The sequence below is a fragment of the Herpailurus yagouaroundi genome, unplaced genomic scaffold, assembly GCF_014898765.1.
Source record: "Herpailurus yagouaroundi ecotype Mexico unplaced genomic scaffold, PumYag 215, whole genome shotgun sequence".
Classification (NCBI taxonomy): Eukaryota; Metazoa; Chordata; class Mammalia; order Carnivora; family Felidae; genus Herpailurus; species Herpailurus yagouaroundi.
Genome location: NW_024412446.1, coordinates 9,424,671 through 9,430,670, shown reverse-complemented (window position 1 = coordinate 9,430,670; position 6,000 = coordinate 9,424,671). Strand labels below are relative to the sequence as shown.

The window sequence follows — 6,000 nt, the reverse complement described above, 5'->3', positions numbered from 1 at the left end:
GCGAGATTATGACCTGAGCCGAAGTCGGCCGCTTAACCGACTGAGCCACCCAGGAGCCCCTGGAGCCTGTTTTTTATATACTTTTTTATCTCGTTTTGCACAGTTTTGTATTATGGACATTTTTCTTCTATCACGAACTATTTTGTAAATATTCTTATTGGCTGTGTAACATCCAGTAACAAACGTTTTTGGCTAGTATATTGCTAGTAATACTGCAATGAAATACTTACATTCAACGTAGCATTTTCTGTAATTTGGGTTATTTGCTTAGGAGAGATTTTGAGGAGTGGAATTTACTGGTCTAAGTAAACAAACCTGGGGTGCCCATGGCTCAGTCAGTTAAGTGTTCGACTTTGGCTCAGGTCATGATCTCATGGTTCATGAGTTTGAGCCCCTCCTCCTGGCTCTATGCTGACTGCTCAGAGCCTGGAGCTTCCCTTGGATTCTGTGTCTCCCTCTCTTTACTCCTCCTCCACTTGCTTGCATGCCCTCTCTCTCTCCCTCAAAAATAAACATCATAAAAAAAGGTAAATAAACCTGAGGCCTTTGGCTTCTGTACCATCCTTTTCTGAGAGGAGCTTTTCATTTTACAGTACGAGTTCATGAATGCTCAGTGCATATAATGTTTTCACTACAAGAACTCATGTATTTAAATATTTTAAACGTTACTTAAAATGTGAAACGCATGTCTGTTTTAATTATAAAAGCTAAAATTAAATGTTATAAAGTCCAATAGTACAGCCCTGTCAAATAGATACAGCTTCTCTGTACCGCCAGAAGTAATTATTGTTATTGTTAATGGTTTGAATACTTCGAGAATTTTGTCTTTGCTCCAGTGTCCATGCACGTACAAATACAGGAAGATACTTCCATTTTATAGACCCCAACATGCTATTGATTTGACATACATTATTACTTTGTATAACACCAATAAAGAAAAATGCTGCCTATTCCACCATTGATACATCACTAAGAAAAATCTGGATCGTATGGATGTTAATATGGAAAGTTTCCTAAAAGAGTGGATGTACACATCTGTATTACATTTTTTCATGGAAACATACATATATCATTTAGCAACATACCTTTTTCTCAGCAAAACATTGTAGATATTAAAAAATACTTTAGAAACCAATTGGATGATGGGTTTAGCCAGACTAACATGAAAATTTAAAAAATGGTGTGTTAATCTAGGTCAGTCTAACGTCTAAAACAAAAACGTCTGGAGTGTCTGGGTGGCTCAGTCAGTTAAATGTCTGACTGTTGGTTTTGGCTCAGGTCATGATTTGAGGGTTCGTGGGTTTCAGCCCCTGGTCGCTCTTGTCTGAGTTGGCAGTGTAGAACCTGCTTGGGATTCTCTCTTTCCTTCTCTCTCTGTCCCTTCCCTGCTCACTCCTCTCTAAAAATAAATAAACTTAAAAAATTTTTTTTCTTTTTGTTAAATTACAGAAATGTTCAACATTTTTTAAAAAGGATTTTTATTTTTTTAATGTTTTTTCATTTCTCTTACGGTTTGTTTTTGAGAGTGGGGGAGGGGCAGAGAGGGAGAGAGAAAATCCCAAGCTGCCTCCCCACTGTCAGTGCAAAGCCCCATGCAGGGCTCAGTCTCAGAAACCGTGAGATCATGAGTTGGAGGCTTCACGAACTGAGCCACTCAGGTTCCCCTTCAAACATTTTTTTAAAAAAGTTTATTTTTTAAATGTTTTATTTTTGACAGAGAGCTTGGGCAAGGGAGGGCAGAGAGAGAGGAGGGAGACAGGATCTGAAGCAGGTTCTGCACTGAGAGCACAGCCTGATGTGGGGCTCGAACTCACGAACTTAATGAACCATGAGATCATGACCGGAGCCGAAGTCTGATGTCCAACAGACTGAACCACCCAGGCATCTCTAAAGTTTATTTATTTTGAGTGACAGAGAGCGAGAGTGAGCGAGCACTCGTGGGCCAGTGGTGGAGGGGCAGAGAGAGGGGGTGAGAAGAGAGAATCCTAGCTCTCAGCAAGGAGCCCACAGCAGGGCTTAGTTTCACAGACTGAGATAATGACCTGAGCGAAGTCATGACCTGAGCGAAGAGTTGGACGCTCAACCCACCGAGCCACCCAGGTGCCCCAAAAGAAGAACTCCTTAAAGAATTTCAGTGTGCAGCCAGCGTTGAGAACCACTGGAATCGATCATTGTTTCTCACATGCCTGACTGAATTAGAGTAACTGAGTGTGCTTATTAAAAATTCAGGCATTTGGTCTGTACTCCAAGCCTAATGCGTATCTCGGGGTAAACAGCTGCTTTTGACTAGATGATCTTGTAACGTTCCCTTCTAGAGAGAGGCTGTCTCAACGGTTTTTTTCAGCAGTTAAGTAATTGTCAGGGATCCTGAGTTTGAGAATATTGGAAGCTATGTAGCAGTACTGCATAGCTTTTTTTGTCTAATTTTTGTCCAGCTTTGAACAATGAGTAATGGTTAGTTATGTGGATATATTTGCCCAAGTGCAGTAATAAAGGATTACTTTCTGCCTTGCAGATGATAGAATATGTAGCATAACTTTAGATTTAAATTTAGCTGTAAATGCTAATAAGCATATTTAATCTGACTTAAAAAATACTATTTATCTTGTTTTAGAGTTGGTCCTGCATACCTTATGGGCTTCTTAATGTTTCTTCCCTTCATTTGTTGATTTCTATCATTTTCCCCTGTATCAACATTTTTATATTACATTTTGATCATTTGATATAATTAGGAATTCCTCTCTTGGTACCTTCAAAAGCATTCCTAAGGATTTCTCCTGTAAATCCATTCTTGGGCTTTTTAATCAATAGGTATTTAGTGAGTTTTGAGAATGAGTTTCCCCTTGTGAATGATAAAAGAATTTACTATAATACTCAATGTAAAGGATCTTACAGTCCACTTTAAGGAGAATTGTGGCTAAAAACAAAATGATTTTGCTAGCTTATGTGATACAGGAATTTGAGAAAAGGGGAATTGAGGATAGCATTGTGAATAATTATTAGGGAAAGCTTGAGTAATAGGCGAGCTATCCAGTGGATAAGATTTGGGTAGTGAGAGAGGAAGGTTCTTTCAGATATGTCATGAAGAGTGCAGTATTGGAATTAAGCATGTGAGGCCTAAGAATGGAGTTATCTGGGCTAGAAAGAGGAGATGGAGTTAGGTGATGCAAAAGGTTTTATTTATTAGGCTTAGATTCTAAACCGTGTTCTTTATTTAGCTCATTACTGCATCAAGCACATTGTTAACATTTCTCTGAGGGCTTACATCCTCCTGGATTCCTCTGTCCCCCTTTTTTTAAATCTTGGAAGAGAGGCAAGCAAAGAAAAGGATTTTTAAGATGCTGTTGAGTTCTGTTACTTGCTACAGAATTTGCCTATGCAGTCTTCCTTTTAATTCTCAGAACCTAGTGGGTATCTCTGATCAGGAAACAGTCTTACAGAGATTACCTGACATAGGTTAAATAGCTTGTAAATAAATACGTAAGGCAGGAAGAAAGTCTCATCTGAGTCTTTCTGGCTGTAAAGGTGGTGTTTTCCTAGCATGCTATGTTTCTCAAAGTGTGTGTTTTTTGGTCCACTTACTAAGAGTACAAGTGAGAATTGTGGAAGTGTTACTAGAATTGAATAGGACCTCTTTAGAGAGGCTTCCCAGACATATTTTGTATTTCAAAAATCCTATTTCCTCCAACACAAAGTATACTTCTATTGACTTCTAAGTTAATTTATTAATTCTGTCCACTTGAAGCCGTTTAAACTCTTGCTTAAAAATCCCAGGAGAAGCTTCAAATCTTGCAAAATTATTTACTTCAAATTTCCTTCCTTTATAACTTCTAAAAATTTATTTTTTAAAAGTATTTATTTTTGAGAGAGAGCGTGCAAGCTGGGGAGGGGCAGAGAGAGCGGGAGAGAGAATCCCAAGCAGGCTCTCTGCACTGAGCGCAGAGCCAGATATGAGGCTTGAACCTACAAACTGTGAGATCATGACGTGAGCTGAAATCAAGAGTTGGTCACTTCACCAAGTGAGCCACCCAGGTGCACCAAGACTTTTTTTTTTTTATAGATTGAATTACAGTTTTGAGTAATACAAAATCGTAAACTATGTTTTAGCATCTCCTAGAATTCCTTAGTGATTTGGAAGCCCACTCAAGTGCAAATAGACTTTAAAATGATGGCACCACAAACTTTGAGTAGACTCAAGCAGTCGAATTATTTATGATAAAGTTAAAATTGTCAAATTTGGCAGGGATTTAATGTTTAACAACCATTATAAGTTAGTTTAGCTAAGAATGTTTTGTAACCAACTTAATCTCATGGGTTTATTAGAGTGTAGTTATGTCAAAAATCATGTTCCATAGGGATTATACTGAATTTGTTGTATGGTTAACTGATACTGTACTCTCCCTTAAGATTGTCAAATGAAAATTTATTTTCCATGCTTTATGGTACAGAACTGGTATCTCCAATGGAGTATTTGTCGATGTGATAAAGTGCATGGTATTTAGAAAAATCTGTGTATCTATGTATTCCTAAATGTTTTTTTCTTTCATTTTTAAAAGTTTATTTCTGAGAGAGAACACAAGCAGGGGAGGTGCAGAGAGAGAGGGGGACAGGGGCTCAGAAGCAGGCTCTGCACCGATGCAGGACTCAAACCCATGAACCACGAACGAGATCATGACCTTAGCTGAAGTTTGGTGCTCAACTGACTGAACCACCTAGGCACCCTGGTGTATTCCTAAGTATTAACAGCAGAGTCTTTGCTACCAAGTTATTTGGATCTTTTATAAATCTGTAAGGCAGAGTATTGATTGTCATTGAATTATCTATGAATTGGCTGTTTAGAGATTGTCCAAATTTCGTTTGGCTGATAATTTCAGCCATTCCTTGGATATTGTGTAAGTCCATCAGTTCTAAAAGAAGCATAATACCTGAACTTTGACATATATAATTTTTTTTAAGGTGTATTTATTAATTTTGAGAATCCCAATCAGGCTCTGTGCTGTCAGCTGTAAGCCTGACACAGAGTTGGAACCCATGAACCGTGAGATCGTGATCTGAGTAGAAATCAAGAGTCAGACGCTTAGCTCACTGAGTCACCCAGGCACCCCACTATGTGTATCTTTTAAAAATAATGTCTGCTTTGACTTGACAGCCTTTTTTTTTTTTAATTTTAGTGTGTTTTTATTGGCTTTTCTTTTTCTTTTATATTGATACACTAGTGCTTCCTCCCCTCTTTTCACAACTTCTGTACTTAGGCAGAAGGGCCATGTGAGCTGTTCATCAGTGAAATGTGAGCAGCACTTATGTGCGTAACTGTAGAGGCAGTGAAAACCCCTTTCCTGATTATTTTGTTTTTCCCTTTTCTGCTTTGACCAGGAATCCTCAACTATCAAAAGGCATAGTTCCTCACTTAAGAAACCTTGTGTGAAGTCTCTGAAATTTGGGGAGTAATTTTGTTCCCAAGCATATCCTCCCCCCCCAGGCTATTGATTCTTTAGAAAAGGTTTAAACCTGTTTACAGCCTCTTTTGTGTTTTCAAATTGAGATGCTAAGTAGATTTCATCCAGGCTACTCTGCTTTCTAGAATTTTAGGGGATTGTTTAAAATTTATATGCTAACTTTACTGAAGATGAGTAAAATCATCCTTTGACTGTTATCTTAAATATGTGCATGCCAAATGAAGGACATTTTACTTCTCTGGTAGCTTCAGAATATGAATGAATAAAGGGGCGTGATACTTCACCATTTCTGTGTAGACTAATTCTCTGGTGGAGTTCCTCCTTTTCATTCCTTTATTTCTAAACTACATCTGTTTAAAATTAAGTATGGAGATTTACATTAGAAATTTGTTTTAAGAGAGAGCACACGTGTGAGCGTGCAGCACATACTGGAACAAGCAGGGAAGAGGGGCAGAGGGAGGGAGGGAGGGAGGGAGGGAGAGAGAGAGAGAGAGAGAGAGAGAGAGAGAAGGAGGGAGGGAGAGGGAGAGAATGAGTATATCTT

General features: G+C 38.5%; 1 protein-coding gene and 1 long non-coding RNA gene across 4 annotated transcripts in view; both read left to right on the top strand.

Annotated features, from left to right (window-relative positions):
* LOC121017296 (uncharacterized) overlaps positions 1–5,870 on the top strand; it is a 10,402-nt gene extending 4,532 nt beyond the window's left edge. The window contains exons 2-3 of the long non-coding RNA XR_005784711.1: positions 3,149–3,156; positions 5,856–5,870. This is a non-coding gene — a long non-coding RNA (uncharacterized LOC121017296). The remainder of the gene's footprint in view (positions 1–3,148; positions 3,157–5,855) is intronic.
* YWHAE (tyrosine 3-monooxygenase/tryptophan 5-monooxygenase activation protein epsilon) overlaps positions 1–6,000 on the top strand; it is a 53,827-nt gene that overhangs the window by 18,460 nt on the left and 29,367 nt on the right. The gene's annotated exons all lie outside the window — the stretch shown is intronic.